This window comes from Sus scrofa, chromosome 2, assembly GCF_054392235.1.
Source record: "Sus scrofa isolate SSC_HxYL_T2T_F1_AM1 chromosome 2, Sscrofa_HxYL_maternal_Yorkshire_Landrace_v2.0, whole genome shotgun sequence".
Lineage (NCBI taxonomy): Eukaryota > Metazoa > Chordata > Mammalia > Artiodactyla > Suidae > Sus > Sus scrofa.
In genome coordinates this window covers 101,678,830-101,698,433 of record NC_139384.1, presented here as the reverse complement: position 1 = coordinate 101,698,433, position 19,604 = coordinate 101,678,830, and the positions used below count along the sequence as shown (strand labels likewise).

Sequence of the window (19,604 nt, the reverse complement as noted above, 5' to 3'; positions counted from 1 at the left end):
TGCAGCTTCAATTTAGCCCCCAGCCTGGGAACCTCCATATGCTGCAAGTGTAGCCCTAAAAAGACAACAACACAAAAATTGGGATTATGAGCTCTTTGTCTCCTCTGTCAGCACAAGTTTATTCTTTTTTTTTTTTCTTCTAAAGGATATTTTTTTTTTTTCTTTTTTGGCTGCCCCATGACATATGGAGTTCCCAGGCTGGGGATCAAATCCACATCCCTGCCACTGCAAAGACACTGTTGATCCCATTGCACCACAGCAGGACCTCCTTTCTAAAGGATCTTAAGAAGGCTTCTGCACTTGTGAATTACATCTAAAACATATCTTTATCAATTAATTAAAGAGAATTTCAGGCTTATTATTTGCTTTGCCATCTTTGTCAATCACAGTATCCTGTACTTAGAAAATCATTTTTAAATTTTTTAAAGGAAATTAACACACATATTTGCTAGATGCTTAGTCACTAATGAGGTTTAGACATTTTGGTTGTTATTTGTGGTAGGCAGAATGATACCCTGTCTCCCTCCCCACTGCCATATACTTAAAATCTCTGAATATATTACCTTATACAGTGAAAGAAACTATGCATTCATGATTAAGTTAAAGATTTTGAGTTGGAAGATCATTAATCCTAAAGGTGGTTATAAGAAGGATGACTCAGAGAAAGGCTATGACAGCAGATGCGGGAGGTCAGAAGGAGAGGTATTTGAAAGTGCTATGCTGTTGGCTTTGAAGATGGACAGGACAGCGGGGCCATGAGCCAAGGAATGCCAGTAGTCTCTAGAAGTTCCTGTAGAGCTTCCAGAAAGAACACAACCCTGTCAGCTCAATTTAGACTTCTGACCTCCAGAACTCTAAGATAATAAGTGTGTGTTATTTTGAGCACATGATACTAGGAAGCTAATATATTATTCTACTAATGACCTGTATTACTCTCTCCACTAACTTCTTGGTTGTCAGTTTCTTCATTTTTCAGGATGGGGCTTTTGTACTTCATTAGTCCCTTGATTCCTTTCAGAGAAAGCCCTTGGGGATTGTCTATTTTTTGTAATGAAGCAGAACTCAGATTTGTCACTCTCTTGACTTTCTCTCCTAGGGAGGGGACACCATAATCCCTCAGGGAATTTCTACCACATGTTAGTCTGGCTCTAATGTAAATTGCTTTTTCTGTTCTGCTCAGTTAATAAAAGCTGTGTATAAAAATGATCACAGAGGATGAGAAACTCTGCCAACTCAGCCTAAGTTCAGAAGAGGGTATCCTGGCCAGGCCAGGGCAGAGGAGTGGTACAGCCAGCAAAGACGGCTCTTTGTGGAAGCTCTGGACCCACACGGATTTCCTGGTCCTCCAAGGACTTTCACTGTGAGTACTCTGGCTGTGTGACATGGACTAATATCTCAAAGCCTCTAGTACAAGATTAGGAGGTTGCAGATGAAGATAATGGAACAGAACCCACATTTAGTGGATTCCAAGAGCTTGTTTTCTTACTTTTTATTTATTTATTTTTTTGGCTGTACCATGGTATGTAGAAGTTCCCAAGCCAGGGATTGAACCCAAACCACAGCAGTAACAACACCAGATCCTTAATCCACTGCACCACCGGGGAACTCCCCAAGAGCTCATTTGCATTGGCAGGTGATAGGTCTTGGGATGAGCCATCCACAGAAGCCCAATCCCCTTTGTGGTCTGTTTAAGGGTGACCAAGCAGCAGTTTGTCACTGTATAAAATGCATGACTCTTAGAGGGACTGAACATGCTACCTGGCCTCATTTGCACTATGAACTGAGATAAATGAATGCCTTGATACACTGTGTAGACAGATTATAACTACTGAAGCCCTGAGCAAATAAGCCGGAATATTCTTCAGATATCAATGAGACGGAGAATGCAAGTTTAAAAACCTGCATAAATACGATCATCTCATGATTGAAGATTTCAGCCTATAGTAATCAGAATACATGAAGAAAATCTGCATAGAATGAGGACTATCATTGAGAGAAGTTATATTCCTAGGACCAAGAGTAGATTTTTGGTTAAAATGAAATAATTATGAAGTCAAATACCAAAAAAAGTTGTACTTTTCCATGGAAAGCCTCATGGGATTTAGAATGAGTTTTCTATTTCACTGCTCATAGCTACACGTCCAAGATGTTCTTTCTGATTGGTCAGGAAAATTTGGCCCTGGCCCCCTATATGACTGCCCTGTGGAGCCAGGACTAGATGTATCTGTCTTGCTCTTTTCTGGCAGTTTCATGTGGTCTGACTGACTTGTACAGGCTGAATGTTTTCATGTTCCCATAAGTGTACTGAATGAATAAACAACTGGGCACACTAAGCTAGCCATTAATTTATACTGGGGAGCATCACAAAATATGGTAAAAAAAAAAAACCCACAAAACTATGATATTGTGCAACATGACTTCATTGCAGCTGATTTATGAGACATTTCACACTCTAATTGGGATAGTTAAATTTACTAACTTACTAGGTTTGACACAACTATGATTTTCTATTTCCTCTCATCTGTTGGACAAACTGTGTATTTCTCAAAGGAACAGTATGGGTTTCTTTGGTGCCTGGGCTCAGAGGCCACATTTGTGGTTGGTTAACATTTTGCCAAAAGCTTTGTTAAAATAAAATAGTTCATTCTCTCATCTGTGTGGAAATTCTGGGGGTGGGAAGAAGGAGCCCTTTCTTACTAGGGAAAATAACTAATTTTGCTTTGGTTTCAATACGGTATTCAGTTCTTATTTGACTCATGAACAATTCAATGTACACAGCTTACTCTGATGGGGATCATGTTTGGTTTTAGGGTATTGTGACTAGGAAATAGCATTAATAATTCTTTGAATATATTCTTTTCCATGATTAAAGAGCACATTATTTAAAGAATTTGTCATCTTTCTGTTCAGTGTTTATTTACCAAGCAATAATGGTTAGGGGAGCTTCATCCAATCCTAAACCAGAGTAAACAGTGTTTTCTGAGGGTAATCAGTTGTCTGGGGAGTCCATCAGCTACCATTCAATGTGCTAAGGAAACATCTTCCCCTTTCTCATCATTTCATCATATTAATATCACCTCCTTTCAGTGTTTATGAAGCTTGCACAGCTTGGCTTCAAGTACTGGATGTCCTTAACCAATTAAGCAGCACTCTTACCCTTACAGAAGAATCTCAAGAAAATGCTCACCAATACCTGCCCTGAGAACTCTTGCAGGAAAGGCAGGGTGGTGTGGAGCAAAGAGCACCAAAATAGGAGGCCAAAGGGCAAGGGTCTTTCCTCACTCTTTTCCAAGTGGTGTGATCCTGCATGCATCTCTTTTCAAGGAAAGTGGTGGTAACATGTCTGGCCAGCTAATCCTAGGTGCGATGTGTGACAAAAATTAAATCAAGAATGTGGAAGTGCTTTGTAGGCTATCATGTGTTGGGCAAACACAAGGTGTTACTGGTATTGGATTCCATGGTGACCCTGCCCTGAATAATCTGAGTCTCTTCACGCTGCCAACATCTGCACCTGCTCTCTCCCCATCAGAGCAGCAGAGCTCCCTCCTTGGCAGCATGAAGACAGAGTCATCCTCAAAACTGGTGTTTTCCACTCAAAATGGCCCATTCATCCTACCTCCTCCAGCTTCCATCTGCTGTGTGCAGACACCACCACCCTAGGGAGGCGACCCAGTTACCTCGCCACACACAGAGCTCTCCTCCCCAAGCACACACACCCAGGACACACGAGTGTAACTTTGCTCCCCTTTTCAGCAGAGCCATCAAACACAACTCATTGTCCTTGCCCTCCACCCACGGTTTGCTCTTTCCTGCTGCCCCCTTTTCTGTATTGCCCCATAATAATGTTCCCATGTCCTGGAGGCGTCAGTATAATTTCTCTTTCATGATCAGTGTTCTCAGATGTAACTTACTATGACTCAGTATGAACTCAAGTACTTCTAACGGTGTTATTTACACATTTGAAATTGGTGTTGATAATGCCGAAAAAGGATTGAGTTAGTTTTTTCACATTGTTCAGTTCCCAGAAAGGCCCTAAAGGTGAAATTAATTGCAGAGAAGATGGAAGGGGAGTTCAGAAGAGACCTAAGAAAATGGAATCGTGGGAGAGAGAGAGAGCACAGCTTCCAGGAAGGGTTAGAACCACTGGAATTATTTGGGCCTAAAGGCAAAATATGCAAAATACTAGCCAGCTGTTCTCCATCTCCACCAAAGGAGGAAACAAGGAAATGTTTAAAAATGTAGCGAGAGGGATTTAGGTTAGATATCAAGAAGAATTTCTTAATAAATATTGCAAGGGTTTACAAAGGAAATTTGTGGAATTTCCTTCTGTGGCAATATTTCCATATTAGGATGGATTCTACTTGTGTAGGGTGGTTTAAATAAAGTACTTCAAATTTTTTCTCAAATGTCTGTACATTTGTAGCTATTTGGCCCAATTGCCAAATAGATTGGACCTGCAGTAAATATCTCTAACTCATGATTGTCTTGGTATCTTTAAACATCTCTAGGGGAGATGCTTTTAAAATACTGCCTTCTATTCTTATTACGTGACTGTAATGTCTTCTCACATCATGGGAGGACATAAATCAGAACTGACAGACCGATTGAGAGCCAACTCTGGGGCCAGGCTCCCCCTGTTAGAATCATGGCTCCACCATTTGTGCCCTTGGGGAGCTCACTACACTCCTCTGTGCCTCAGTTTCCTTCTCTGTAAAATGAGGATAGTGATGATACATACTTGGTAAGGTACTTGTGAGGAACACATAAGTTAATACAGGTGAAGTCCTTAGAGCAATGCCTGACATCAAGCAAGTGCGATATAAATGCTAGCATTTCTTTCTTTCTTTCTTTCTTTCTTTCTTTCTTTGTCTTTCTTTCTTTCTTTCTTTCTTTCTTTCTTTCTTTCTTTCTTTCTTTCTTTCTCTCTCTCTCTCTCTCTCTCTTTCTTTCTTTTTTCTCCTTCCCTCCCTCCTTCCTTCCTTCTTTCTTCCTTTGTCTTTTGTGTTTTTAGGGCCACACCTGTGGCATATGGTAGTTCCCAGCCTAGGGGTCCAATCACAGCTGTATCTATAGCTGCAGGCCTGCACCACAGCCACAGCAATGCGGGATCTGAGTGGCATCAGCGACCTACACCTCAGCTCATGGCAATGCCAGATCCTTAACCCACTAGCAAGGCCAGGGACTGAACCCGAGTCCTTGTGGATGCTAGTCAGATTCGTTAACCACCGAGCCACATTGGGAACTCTGATGTTAGCAATTCTTACTTGGAGCCCATTAATAATCCTTCTTCTGTGCTATATTCCTTTTCTATAATATGCTACAGTAACTTCAAACATTCTAACACCAGATCTTCAAAGATATATCAGTGGGGGTTTGGCATTGTACATATACACACTGTTGTATATGGAATGGATGGTCAATGGGGACCTGCTGTATAACACAGGGAACTCTACTCAATATTCTGTGATAACCTATATGGAAAAAGAATCTGAAAGAAAATGGATATGTGTATATGTGTAACAGAATCACTTTGTCATACAGCAGAAATTATCACAGCATTGTACATCAACTCCAATAAAACTTAGAAAATAAAAAATAGATATATTTATTGAAAGGAATATTTTTTTTGGAATGATACTCTCTCACACAGTCATTATTTTCCAATTCCCCAGGCAAAAAAGAAAATTCATATCGCTTAGAAATTTCAAAAAGATTTTTAGGCAGGCGTAATACTCTATTAAGCAGAGTCATTGTTTTTTCTGCTTCTCAAGCTTTCTGATATACATTTTTCTAACACAAAAAGGATTTTTACTTTCTGAATTTCTCATTTTAATCTTTATATTTCTGAGGAAATATACGGCCCTGTAGTAAGTCACAAGTGTCTAATTTCTTAGCATCAGAAAAAGCCCCAAACTGAAAAGGCTTCCTCAGGAGACCTAAGTGTTCAGGTACATGCAGAAGTGGCTAGAATTTTGCAGAAGTTCATTTTACATGTGGATGGCTCCTGACATAGCTCCTCTCACGAAGTTGCTGGTGCTAACATTTGGCCATTTTCATTAAACATCTCATTGTTTCTTCTGCTCAGGTTGAGATCGGTTCCTGGCAGGACAGCTATAGCAGGAATATACTAAGTTGCTACCACACAGAAATGCCTTTCCTTCCTCCTGAGATTGCATAAAAGCCTCTCTGGCCCTTTATTGGCACTTTTTATCATAGGTATTCCTGTGTTATTTGAGGAAAAAGGACAACTGGATGAAACAAAGCTTTCTGGTGTTTTCTCCTTTGTAGCATAACATCATAAAGCAAAAGAGAATGTCCTATACAGGTCATTCAGTGAAGACAAAACACTGTGATCTGATCGACTTAATAGTTGAGAAACAGTGTAGCTTCCTTCGTTCCAGTATTTAAGGGGCACCTAGGATGTATTATTCAGACCTGTTATATAAAGATGACCAGAGCAAAGACCCTACTTTTAAGGAGCTCACGGTCTAGTGAGGGAGACAGAAGAATGAATGATTACGATGTTCTCTGATACACACATACAGGGATAGGATGTGGCTCAGGCAAGTCTGTGAACACAGCATAGGGGAACATAGCAACTTATCTACACAGTGCAAGGCATAGGTGAGGCACAGGAGATGACCTGTGAGTGAAACCCTCAAAACCAAAGATAGACTTTGCAGGAAGACAAGACGAGAAAGGACTGCCTAGGCAGAGGAGAAGAGAACCTTCAGACATGAAGGCATGAAGGAGGAAGTTGTGCTCAGACACAAAGTCCTGGATAGTCCAGAGCTTGGGGTAAAAGTGAGGTGGCATTGATAAGACCAGAGGATAGACAAATGGCATTGTCTGTATAAGAAGGAAATTGATCTTTATCCTCTAGACTCGTTTTTCCTAACATGTCTGAGTTTCTTACATGCATTTGTACACTGGATTGCTGGTATTTCTGGTGACAGACAAGAGAAGTGAATGTGCATCCAAATGTATGGCAGATCTTTTGGGGGGACAGTTTGAGTAGAACTGCATCCCGCCTTGATTATACAAAGAAGGAAAAGTTCCTTCATGTTCCACAGACAGGTGTTTTTTTGGCCCGGCTTGTCAGGTCCCTAGTCTTCTTAGCAACCCACCCCTGCTCCAACATCTTAGGATCACCCCAATTCAGGATTCTGTGTGATAGAGGTCACCATCACAGAGTTATCCCTGGCGAGCCAATAAAGCAAAACGTGTGCATGCTGCCTCCAATTCAGCAACACACCTGTGACAATGACCAGTTAGGAAAATGACTTAGACTCATTCTGAAGAATCCATTGCAATTAAGCAGGAGTGTGACAAGAACACATTTGTGCTTTAGGAACTTAATCCCAGAGGAGGGATCATCCAGATACGTCATGGTCAGAGCTTTATCTTAGGGGTGAGGATGGAGAGTAGTGTATTTATAAATGTATATGTATAAAAAAAATAATTTGAAAAGGTAGTACAGCACTGGGGATGGAGCACATAGGCCCTGGAGTTAATCAGCTTGGGTCTGAGTTGTTACTCCTCTAGTTACCTGTTATATGATGTTATATAACATCTTTCTACCTTAGTTTTCTCAGCTGTAAAAGGGGAATTATGATAGTACCTGCTTCTGAGAGTCACTGTGTGGGTTAAGTGATATATATATAAAGCAATTAAAATAGTATCTGGCACAACATGAGTGCTTAATAAGTGTTAGTATTATGATACTGGAAAGTATGATTTTACTAGAAGAAGAAAATTGATAGGATATAGGAAATGATTGATAGGATAAAGGGAAATGAAAAAAGGGGAGAGGAATAACAGGAGCAACTGGACTATGGGTTGATTGCCTGATAGTCCAGGGTGAGGATCTGGGGAAGGTCATGAAAGAACAAATACTCTCAGGGAAGTTTGAGGAAGTTTCGAAGTTTGAGCAAGTTTGAGGAAGTTGTGATATATTTGTATATTGAGAGGTCAAGTAGTTGGATATCTATGAGTTTGGGGTTCTTAAGAAAGACTGGGCTGCGGATATAGATTTGGGGAACCATCAGCCTATGGGTGAAAGCTGGGGCCACGGGGGTAGAAGAGATTGCCAGGGAGAGCAAGGAAAAGAGAGTCATTGATCTTTAAGGCAATTACTGAATGGAGTTCCCATCGTGGCGCAGTGGTTAACGAATCCGACTAGGAACCATGAGGTTGCGGGTTCGATCCCTGGCCTTGCTCTGTGGGTTAAGGATCCGGCGTTGCCGTGAGCTGTGGTGTAGGTTGCAGACGTGGCTTGGGTCCCACGTTGCTGTGGCTCTGGCATAGGCGGGTGGCTGCAGCTCCAATTAGACACCTAGCCTGGGAACCTCCATATGCCGTGAGAGCAGCCCAAGAAATGGCAAAAAGACAAAAACAAAACAAAAACAAAAACAACAATTACTGAAAATATTCAGATAACTTTCTCTTTTCGCCTCTTTTTTTTTTAGAGTCACACCTCTGGCATATGGAAGTTAGGCTAGGGGTCGAATTGGAGCTGCAGCTGCCTGCCTATGCCACAAACACAGCAATGTAGAATCTGAGCTGCACCAGTGAGCTACACCACAGCTCATGGCAACACCAGATCCTTCACCTACTGAGTGAGTCCAGGGAATGAACCCATATCTTCATGGATACTAGTTGGGTTCATTAACTGCTCAGCCTGTGAGTGATAATGCAAGTAAAACATGATTTTTGTACAAAATTCTGAGCACTTTCTTAACATTCCTTTCTTCAGGAAAAAAAAAAAAAATTATGTGCTTTTTCACTAGCAGCCTTTGCTCTGAAAAGAAAATGTTCTTGAGTCATCCCTCACTGGGGCTTCGAACGCAGGACAAATGTAAAATACCTTCTGCTCTGTTGTCTTCAATGAAGGCCAAACAAAAGTAATCGGCTTGAATCCACCCCTCATTAGATGAAAGCCCAGCTGTGTTCCTGTCCAGACAGGGAGCCGGGAGCCAAGCGGCAGGGGGATGCACTGCTTACTCTGTGATAGAGGAAGAATACTGGGGCTCTTTGTGCTGCTGACACTTTGGCAGGGCAGGCTGGTATTAGAAGAGAAAGCCTGTGATTACTTCAAGTACAGACATTTTCCCTGCAGTGGCCTTACTGTGCAGCTTGGAAGTTAAACTGCTAAGTGACCACCATGGCCCTCTCAGGGCGCCACCTCCCCCCAGGCCACCTCGGATGCAGCAGCCCAGCCCATGGAGGGAAGGGAGCTGCTCCATGCCCTCCTCACTGCGCAAGAGCACTGAGGCCCAGGAACAACAGCCCCTTCTGCAGGAAGACTATTCTGCAAGGCTTTCCACAGTGATCGGTACCTGGGCCCTGGGCCCTCTCGCTCTGCCTTCTCCAGGGCCCTGTATGGATCTGGAAGGCAGGGGAGGGTCAGCCAACCAGCAGACTCAGCATGGGTCCAGGACACCAACAAAGCTGGGCCACCAACCCCACGCCAGTAAGAGAAGTCAAACTCCAATCCATGAACTCATCCAGCTTCTGCAGTCAAAACATCTAGAAAGAAGCTACTCTGATTTCAGCACTCCTTGCAAGTTGTGTTTCACTCTTTAGGTATTGTTCTAAATTGCTGGTGGAGAAGACCTCATAATATTTTCAATGCTAAGAGCCTCTAAAGTTAGCCATCCAACCCAGAGCAAGTCATCAGTGTCAGTACCATGGGGTGGGATGTGGGGATCTGGTAAGATCTATTCCTCACTTATTTGTAAAATTATATCCATTTCTCTTGCATTTGGGGAAAAGGAAAGGACTTGCTGTTCTCTTTCCAGATCCTTAGTTGGTTTATACATTTAGTTGACCTCCTCTGCTGGGACAAGGGATAGAGATTTATGACCTATTCCTTTTGAATAGGAATTTTATCCCCTGCTGCCTGCCTTATATCCAGCGTTACGTTCAGGCACTTATCTTCAGTAACTTCTTCTGCTGATCTGCTCTGCTATTGCTCACAGACCTAGTATTTCATGGACTTTTATGCTGACGACTCCTTAATACTACATGAAGTTACCCTGTGTTCTTTTGCGTGTGCTTTGTCTAATTGCTGTTAAACCCTGCAGAAGGTTACTGTTTATCACAAATCATACCAGGCGAGGCCAACACATTCTGAACTCTCTTCTTGAACTTCCAGAAAATCTGCATGAGTGTGTAAAGTTAAAACAAAACAAGAAACATGGCCAGTCTGAACATGACTGCTAAACCCTGAAAGAGTCTGGCTCTTGGCCAGAAGTTACTGTATAGGAAACCTCAAATTTCCCCACCCACCGTTTTTCCTTGCCTTTCCTGGGGTTTTAGATTGCAGAACCATTACAATGTCATCACGCAGAGCTCCTGGCAGGTTAGTTAGAGGAAGCTACTTAAATTCTGACAGTTTCACCCTACATGTACCATCCACAATTTCAGACCATCCTCTTTCCACACTTCCCCCTTCCCTTTCTATTTTTCTACACTCCCTCCCCTACCAACATGTTCCTCTTAGAGAGACCAAGACAGAAAGAAAGAAAAAAAAAAACCCAAACAAACAGAAAAACAAACACTGACCTCTAAGTAGGGTCTTCGAGTTTTCTTACTCGTCAACATTGTAGGAAAAAAAGAAATCGACAGAACACCTCCTCCATCCTTTTCAACCCTCCCCTACTACTGGAATTGGACTGATTTCCAGCTCTGAAAAGGCTTCAGAGAATACTCACAAACTCTGAGAACATGAGTAGGAGAATTTTGATAGATTAAGAACAAATGTTAACACTCAAACCATTCCAAGACTGTTCTGCTCTTTCCTTGGAAGAATTCAGTTGAGCTGCCTTTAAAAGACACAACTGGATGTGTAACATCCTGGAGGATTTAGGATATTTTAAAGGAGAGGGAGCGGTACTAAGGCTTTCCTAGTCACTTTCCAGAATAAGCCTCTCCTTTAACCAGAAAGGGGTGCCTCCTGCAGCTAACGTGGGAAAACTAATCCTTAGAAAGCAAACACCTTGGAAAGAAAAGCTTTAATGCCTGTAATTAATTCATGTTGCTTGTTGTAATCTAAGTGAGAGCTGACCGAACACTGTGTGTGTATCTATAAAAGAAGAATTGGGTAGAATGAGCCCCCTCCTTTTTTTTTTTTTTATGAGGCGTTAAAATGAATTATAGGAAGAATTGTTGCACTCCCAGAAAAGATTAATTTGGGAAACATTTCTTTTGACACATTGCTCATAATTAAAGTAATCCTTCATTTTCTCTGTTTTCTTTAAGTAAAAACTTGTGGCTTTATTTAACCTTCCATCAATTAACTCTCTCAAAAGAAAATAACCGTGAGCCCCATAAACACACACTTAATTCACTATTGACAGAGAAGAGAAGCAATGGCTGTTCCTCCACTGCAGGGATTCAGCATTATTGCAGCCCCAAGTCAGGGGCCTTGTCAGGGACCAACCTCCAGTTTCCTGCTCTTACTGACAGGAGTTTTGACTTTGAAGTTCTCTTCACAAGTCCACCAATGCCCAGAGCCATATAATTCTATTAAAACCATGCTGTTAGGAATGTTTGTCCCAGAACAGTCTTCATTCAACAAATATGTCTTGATAGCCTCCATGCTAGGAAATGAGAGCACAATAGTGAGGAAAATAAACATGATTGCTTCCTTCATGGGCATATAAACTGATGGGGAAGAAAGACATTAACTAAGTAACCAAGATAATTATAGAACAGCAAAAAAAAAAAAAAAAAAAAAGAATTATAAAGAAAAATATTAAGTGCTATGAAAGTGCCTTATTAGGGGACCTGATGTATGTATGTATGCATGTATCTACCTACCTACCTACCTACCTATTGGGTAGGGGGTGTCGGGGGGAGTTTGTCAGATCAGAAATGTCCTTCCTAAAGAAATGATTGAATTAAAATGCAAAGGATTACTGGTATGTTCATAGGATGGTATAATGTTCAATCTAGCAGCTAAAAATAAATGAGCAGAAACAACATGTATCAGAATGGATGGCCCTCTAAATTATGTTGTTTGGGGAAAAATCTCTCCCTGATTCTGGGTGGGTCAGGTCTAATCAGATGAACCCTTTCAAAAGAGGTTCTAGAAGACAGAGAGATAGCAGAGAGATTTTTCTCAGTAGCCTTGAAAACAAACTGTGGCTGTGGAGAGGCCATGTGTCAGACAAGTGCAGGTGGCCTCTGAAAGCTGAACATGATCCCCAACCACAAACCAGCAAGAAAACAGGGACCTTAGCCTGCCACCACAAAGAAATGAATTCTGCCAATAAGGGGGCAGCTTAGGAGAGGACCCTGGGTCTCAGATGAGGCTTATGGCCTCAAGTGACTCTTGATTTCAGCCTTGGAATGTCTTGAACAGAGAATCTAGTCACGTTGTGCCCAAGCTCCTGACCCACAAATACTGAGATGATAACTCTGCCTTGTATAAAACTTCTAAGTGTGTGGCGGTTTGTTACAAAGTGGTAGAAAATAAATACAACCACTGACATAAATGCTAGGCAAATGCACAGGCTCACAAGATGAGGGATAGGAAGGGGCACAGTGGCCATCTTGGTCAGCTCCCTCACAGAGACTGCAAGGTCTGCAGGGCTGATGTGAACTCCTTTATTGCTTTCATTCTTTAAACTCCAGGATCTGCTGTTGTGCCAGATCAATATATTCTATTGACTTTCCATCAGCAGCATTGGATGCAAGAAAATAGTGAAACGGTTTCTTCAAAATTTCTATGGGAAAATAATTTCAAACCAAGAATGCAAACTAATATTAAGATTTATAAGGATTCATGAAGTTTACTACCTATAGAATTTCAAAAAGAATTTCTAGAGGATAGGTTATAGCAAATTTTAAAAAATTAGTATAAGGAAAAGCTACGAATTAAAAAAATAATAATAATTGAGCAAGGAAAACTGTAAAACTTATAGTTAAGTCCAAATAGTATTTGATTACTTTAACAGAGAGTAACTGGCAATTAAAATTCCAGATATGCTCAAGAAAGAAGTGAGAAGAAGGGTGGAAATGTGTAGGGGGGTTGTGGGTTTGTAAAGACTATACTTATTAATTCATTCTCGCTGTTGCTCAATAAACATGCCTCTGAATAGTGTCCTTTTATCTCTTATTCTAAAGACCCCATGGAAACACAGTAACTGAAGTGGAGATATTGAGAGCAATTATGTTTAGGTAATTCAAACCAAGACACAACCAAAAATCTTTACATGTATCTTCTCAATATCTCAAATCAAAGGCAATTTTGAATTTCTCTTTACTTTGTTTTAATTATCCCCATGGTATTTCCTCAGTTTCCCAAATCATTTGGCAAAGGCAAAGACTGTATTTAAGCATGTTTATAACAAGATGTGGCTCTGGTTCAAATTTATCTTTACTCTCCTGCCTGCACTTCTTTGCATTTCAACCTTTATCTACCGTACCCTTGCCGATTTAATTTCAAATTATTTATAATTGGAACTGAACACTACACAAATTTGGGGTACTGTGAATATAATTTACTGGGACCAGCTGGGGAGCCAAAACTTGGATCAGTTTGTAAATGTTAGTGGGAATACCTAGATGTAAATTATTGATAGTCTAATCTGATCTATTAATTGACGGTTTTTCACAGAATTACCACCACTTCTTAAAGTTCTTATTACTGTCATCCATCATTTCCAGAAAAGAAGAAAAACGTGTTAAAAAGCATTTACTTTCATCAAATGGCATGGTTTCTGTGATTTTTCTATTATTATATGTAAAAACTCAATTTCTGATCTCCCTATGACATTATTAGTTTTATCAACTAAATACTGATGTTTTTATAATGGCATAAGAAAGCAATTTTTAAAGTTGTGTTCAAATTGTGTCAGCTTTTGTCATGAGATGTGTCATACGGCTGTTAGAAAATGACTTGGAAAAGTGATCCGCTTAGCATCTCTTCCTGTACAAGGGTTTGGAGATCAAGAGTTGCAATCGCTCTGGAGCTCACAGATTGGATGGGTACTAAAAGGAAGAGCAGCACTTTTGTGAATATCTAGCTACCTCTGACTTCATAAATGATTCTGAAATAAGAGTCATGGGAACACTTTGGCCTGGGGCAGGATGGGGGGTGAAGAGAGAGATGATCCTTTTTCCTTCTATGTCTGCCTCGCCCCTGTGTACATGCCCTTGTTTCTGCCGACAACTTGTTCTTTGTGACAGCTGCTCACACTTGGATCTTGAAGACTAAAGCTAAAGAATTCCACTGGGCATTCTGGAATAGATTATTATTGGCCTTTATGCCCCCTAAGAAGTTCCCTTTCAGCAAAATATCTCTTGCTGAAGATCAGGCTGTTGTATATAGCAGTGAAAAAACATTGCACTAGGAGTCAAAATCCTAGGTACTAGTCACAAACATTTTATTGCTAATCTAATCCTTGAGCTACTTTTTTAAAGGCCTAGACAGGCAACAGAAATTTTTAAGGCTGCACATGTAATTTATGAGTACTAGAAGAAGACAGTCAAAACTCTCCCATCCTCTACTTTTTTTTATATTAATGAAAAAAGGCTAGTATTGAATTATTTATTTGACACTACTTGGTTCGCTCTCATAGGGCTAATTACATCCTCCATGACTCCTTTCTGCTTACTTGCTGTGGGGCTTTCAGCAGGCTGTGCGGGACAGCCTGTTTCTACTGCTAGGCCCAGAAAACTCAAACATAGAGAACCACCTGTTTTCATTCATTAGATGTACTGTAATTTAAACTATTGTAAAATGAAGAAAGCTAAACTCATGTACCATTGTAATTAAAAGAAAAATCAAAATCCGATGGAAATATTTTGATTTTGAGTGTTCTGCGTTGCTGTACTAATATTGCATCTCTCTGAAGTTGGCCATTAGCATCCAGAAAGAAACAAGAAAATAGTTATTATCATTACTTATTAGGTAAAAAAACCCCTCAGCTTATGTTCACAAACTTGGTTACTACGTTACACCATTATATTTTGATTAATCTATCTCACAAGCCTGAGTCTGAGCCCTGGATGGCCGTCCCATCCCAGTATGTACCAACCACAACTTGAGGACTGATGACATATGAACCATCATAGAAGATGCTGGAAAAATGGAAAATATTACTTGTGATGGTAAAGGCCAAGAGATGAAAAACTTATTAAAAATATTGAAATAAATAAAATTAAGTGGCAGGTAGAAATTAAGACTTTTTTTTTAAGTTTGGGTGATATGTATGCAATCATCAGTGGGACCTTTATTTCTTTTTCTTTTAATATGGAATGCTTCCCTCATCCCCATGTCATCCATGCACACTGGCCATGTTAATCTTTGAATCATTCCAATTTTAGTATATGTGCTGCTGAAGCAAGCACAGTGGGACATTTATTTTAACTGGAATAGGAAGTGCTACCAGCATAGGCATTTTTAATGGATGAAGATGGTTGATACACAGATACTCATGTAAGGTTTGGTATATTATCATCCCCCTAAGAAATGTAAGTGAACCAGCAAACTTTTCTTTTCTTGACATTGGTTTTATTTTTGGTCACCATAAGTTATGAGTAAACTGATTCTTTAAAAAAATAAAATAAAATAAAATCTGGGAGGTGCCTTTGTGGCTCAGCAGAAACGAATCAGACTAGTATCCATGAGGCTGCAGGTTTGATCCCTGGCCTCGCTCAGTGGGTTAAGGATCTGATGTTGCTGTGAGCTGTGGTGTAGGTCGCAGATGTGGCTCAGATCTGGCAGTGCTGTGGCTGCGGTGTAGGCCTGCAACTATAGCTCCGATTTGACCCCTAGCCTGGGAACCTCCATGTGCTGCAGGTGTGGCCCTGAAAGACAAATAAATAAATAATTAAATAATAAATAAATAAAATCTGAGTCACAAGGTAATAATGGCATGAAAAGACCTGTACCCATTTCTAAGCTCCTTTGAAGGAGGAGGGTGAAGTGGTCAAGGGCAGAACCAGGGCTGGGTCACAGAAGGGACCCCCTTCTTTTCCCCTTTCTTTCCTCCTCCTTCCTGTGTGACTAGCTTCATAATTGAGGACATTTCTGTGTGCAAAAAGGAGCTAATCATTTAGGGATCAAAATACTTTTGAACTGCAAGGGAGCAGATCTGAGCTTTGCTCAGTCAGTCCACCGGTCAGCCGTTAAATACTGGCCACAAGTTTAGAGGCAGGTGAGAAATGCAGGCAAGAAGGGACAATTTAGGGGAGGGTAAGTCAAGGGCTTTTGTTCTAACCAGTAGAGGGATGAGGTGGGTGCTGAAGAGGTTTGGAGCAACCCTTGTCTGGGATTGTGGAACTGGGCAAGACAGTCATGTTTAGGGGAAATTTCACTTGGCATCTGGCCATGGTTATTTTGGGCACAACCATGCTAGGCTTTTCAATCAGAGTGAGTAACTTCCCTGTAGAATTTATTATCTGTAAAGCAATCATAATTGCTTGTCTGGGGGATATACAGAGAGGAAGATGATCCAAGCTGCTTAAGTACCTAACAAAGACTTCTGTCACTTTTACTTCCCTCACTGTTTGAATTTGCAGGTTTCTACCTGCTTCCATTTATGATAACACAGAGAAAAACAGCTCAAGTTCTTAAAATGAATAAAGTAGCTTGAATGTAATACTGATTTTATTTGAATACTTATTTTCAACCATTTAGCTCCCTTTGGCGATCATTCCTCTGAGGAAAAGAGATGACAGCAAAGAAGGGCCTCCAGTTTTAACCGGTTTACCTATTTGCTTTTGTCTGAGCCTGTGGTTTGTCCTGACACAATGCACAAATACATGGAGAGAGATTCTTGGGGAAAGACAAGTAGGAAAACTGCTATTTATTTGTAAAGGGCAGTTGACATTATGCGTCTTTTGTGTTGTGGGGAGACACATTGATCCAGTATGCTGAAGAAACATGATTCTGTAGAATTAGTATTTCACAGAGCAAATAAAAATGTCATTTCAAAGTCTGGCTTTTTTTTTTTTTTTTTTTTTTTTTTGGTGTTTTATAGCAGCACCTGCAGCATATGGAAGTTCCCAGGCTGGGGGTCGAATCTGAGCTGCAGCTGCAGGCTTACACCACAGCCACAGCAATGCCAGATCCAAGCCATGTCTGCCACCTACACCACCCTGGGGGCAATGCTGGATCCTTAACCCACTGAGAAGGCCAGGGATCGAACCTGCATCTTCATGAATACTAGTTGGGTTCATAACCGCTGAGCCATAACAGGAACTTCAAAGTCTGGCATTTTGATAATTAAGGGTTCTTTACCTCAATAAATGAATTTTTCTTTAAAAAAATTATTAAACTGATAATGACTTTCTTATCTTTTCAGTTCACTTATATGTATAATGGGAAGAGTTACCATCTATTTAGCTTTAGTGCGACTTGGGTCCTTTGCAGAACTTTACATACTGATTTTCTCTGCGCTATTTCCTCTGAAAGTATTTATCAGAAGATTTTGGGTTGTTAATTAATCTGCCTCTTTCTGCTCTATGCCTGAGAATGAGATTCTCAAAGGAACATCCAAGTTCCTTCTGCATTGGGGTAATCTGCACAATTTCTTCAATGCAGATTCCTGGGCCATCATCCACATCTATAGAATCATATTTTCTGAGCGTGAGGCCCAGAATTTTGCATTTTTAGTAAACTCATCAGATGATGCACACTAGAATTTCAAAATTCTATCACAGTGGGAAAATATATTGTCCAGGGAATAGCAGCTTTAATGTAAAAGTAGGGCATGAGCTTTTTTTTCAAGGGAATACACTCATGCTTCAAGAAGAAATTTTATTAACTTGCACACTAAAAATGTACATTTCCGGAGTTCCCGTCGTGGCGCAGTGGTTAACGAATCCGACTAGGAACCATGAGGTTGCGGGTTCCATCCCTGCCCTTGCTCAGTGGGTTAACGATCTGGCGTTGCCGTGAGCTGTGGTGTAGGTTGCAGACGTGGCTCGGATCCCGCGTTGCTGTGGCTCTGGCGTAGGCCGGTGGCTACAGCTCCGATTGGACCCCTAGCCTGGGAACCTCCATATGCCGCTGGAGCGGCCCAAGAAATAGCAACAACAACAACAAAAAGACAAAAGACAAAAAAAAAAAAAAAAAAAAGTACATTTCCAATAGTATTTAGTAGGGAGCACTTATTATACTGGTAATTTACTGGCAGGATTAACTGAACTGGGCTATATGCTTAACGTAGGAATGCATACTTTCCCTTATGGGAGGTTTAAATGTGACAAAATGTTACTATATTGCATGAGCAGCCACAGAGATTGGCATTCCTGTGAATGTGCGTCACAGGAGGCTTTTCTGTCCCATTGCGCCATGCAAAAGCAGGACTCAGCAACATCCTGGTCCTATAATTATTAAATGTACAATTGCTTGTATCTGACAACTAACAGAGCTTGATGATAACACTTCAGTAGCTTGATATGGCACTCTCTAAACTTTTGTTAATGACTTATTATATTATCAAGACTTTCAAAAATGTCTATCAAAGCAGGAACTTTGAAATAGGTCACACAGAGACAAATATCAGCACTGAAATGGACTACAACTTGCCTTCTCAGTGCTTATGGTAAGAGCAGTCATTCCAGCCCCAGCTGCCTGTTTTAATCACTCATAGAGCTTCCTAATGAACACCCATATCTAAGCCTTGCCCCAGAACTTCTGATTTTATTATGCGGTGGTGGAAGAACTGGAAAAGAACACCTTCCATCCTGGAAGGCTGAAGAGAAGTACATTTTGAGAAAAAAATGGGCTGACATAAAATGTTTAATAGATAAACCACGACATTTACTAGCACCTTCTGTTAATGAAGATTATAGTGTCTGAAATTTCCCTGGTGGCTCAGCGGGTTAAGAATCCATCACTGTTACTGCTCTGGCTCAGGTCACTGTTGCAGTGTGAGAATGGGAAGGGAGCCATCATCAAAATATGATTTCAAGACTTGCCTTGAAGTATGAGGATGATTGGGTTTTGGTGATGTGGAGAAGAAGAAGCCAAAGCCTGAAGGGGGAGGTGGAGCTATAGCTCAGATGGAAACCCATCAGCTCTGCACTGCGCTGGAGAATGTGGTTTGTAGAATCAAAGGGACGGTGGTGAGTAGAAGTGAAGCTGGGGGCACAGAAAATGAGGTTAAGTGAAGTACAGAATATAGACTCCTCTGCCATAGCCTTCCCTTTCCCTGTACGTAGTGCTCCTGGAAGACAGGCACGCACTCCTTTAACAAACAGACAGATGTAAAAAGGAGGAAGGCCTTTTCTCACAGTGATGAATGAATAATCTAAAAGAACCAGGACAGCCAGAAAGGGCACTGGAGCAAATGCCTCAATTCTGTCATTTTAGAGTCCCCCTGGTTTGAGAGCTAGCCAGTTGACAAGCCTACTTGCCCCCAGAGAGTTCATAGACTGAATCTTATGTGGCCTTGTGTTTAATTATAAAAGAAAAATGAAGAACACTGAAACGTGAAAACCCTGCAACAAAAAGAAGAATATCAAAATTAAAAAGAAAAATATGATCCTAAAGGAGATAGAGTTAATTCAGAATTCAGGGAAAAAACCCTTCTTCTAATCAATATTAGAGAATCAGAGAAGATTCTGCATCCATAAAACAAAAA

The 19,604-nt window shown here is 40.8% G+C and overlaps 1 protein-coding gene, 1 long non-coding RNA gene and 1 other non-coding gene across 8 annotated transcripts in view; 1 reads left to right on the top strand and 2 right to left on the bottom strand.

Annotated features, from left to right (window-relative positions):
- The window catches only part of LOC146405620 (uncharacterized), a 141,334-nt gene extending 130,667 nt beyond the window's left edge, over nt 1-10,667 (bottom strand). For 5 of the 6 annotated variants that reach the window (XR_014838210.1, XR_014838214.1, XR_014838215.1 and 2 more), the window contains exon 1: nt 10,567-10,667. This is a non-coding gene — a long non-coding RNA (uncharacterized LOC146405620). Of the gene's footprint in view, nt 1-8,866; nt 9,063-10,566 lie in introns of all 6 variants that reach the window. The other variant, XR_014838213.1, reaches the window with a different exon arrangement.
- LOC146405618 (uncharacterized) overlaps nt 1-19,604 on the top strand; it is a 168,211-nt gene that overhangs the window by 20,456 nt on the left and 128,151 nt on the right. The gene's annotated exons all lie outside the window — the stretch shown is intronic.
- On the bottom strand, nt 15,257-15,360 carry LOC146405619 (U6 spliceosomal RNA). Its single transcript, XR_014839298.1, has one exon. It is a non-coding gene; the product is annotated as a U6 spliceosomal RNA (small nuclear RNA).